The sequence below is a fragment of the Meleagris gallopavo genome, unplaced genomic scaffold, assembly GCF_000146605.3.
Source record: "Meleagris gallopavo isolate NT-WF06-2002-E0010 breed Aviagen turkey brand Nicholas breeding stock unplaced genomic scaffold, Turkey_5.1 ChrUn_random_7180001986430, whole genome shotgun sequence".
Taxonomy (NCBI): domain Eukaryota; kingdom Metazoa; phylum Chordata; class Aves; order Galliformes; family Phasianidae; genus Meleagris; species Meleagris gallopavo.
Genome location: NW_011244940.1, coordinates 1 through 455, shown reverse-complemented (window position 1 = coordinate 455; position 455 = coordinate 1). Strand labels below are relative to the sequence as shown.

Genomic DNA, 455 nt, shown 5'->3' with positions numbered 1-455 from the left:
GGCTTAGGTGAAAGTCAGCTGTGGGCAATGGTTTGGGAGCCCAAAGTAGAGGTCCCACTGAGATTTGAACTCAGATCGCTGGATTCAGAGTCCAGAGTGCTCACCTTTACACCATGGGACCAGCTGCACACCTGCTCTATGGCCTCTCAGCAACAGAATGGACAGACAGACCATTATCAGGATTGCAAGTCTCAGCATCCCTGTGTGAACAGAGCCAGTGCCGTACTGTGCTGAAGCTTCAGCATTCTGGTGACATTCTGAATATTTCTGGCCATGGATGTAGCGGTGTTCATGCAAAGAGGATGTGAGGCACCCTCACTTGTTGCAATCAGCAGCATTTATTCAGAGTGCGTGAGTGAGAAGGAGGGGACTGGGAGGCAAACCAGAAGCATTTCTGCGGTTGTGAGAGAAGATCAGGTTTGTGTCCTGAGGCCCAGGAGAACCTCATGACGTCC

The 455-nt window shown here is 51.2% G+C and overlaps 1 non-coding gene across 1 annotated transcript; it reads right to left on the bottom strand.

Annotated features, from left to right (window-relative positions):
* Positions 1 to 49: 49 nt before the first annotated feature.
* Positions 50 to 121, bottom strand: TRNAQ-CUG. The gene has a single exon. It is a non-coding gene; the product is annotated as a tRNA-Gln (tRNA).
* Between the last annotated feature and the right edge of the window lie 334 nt (positions 122 to 455).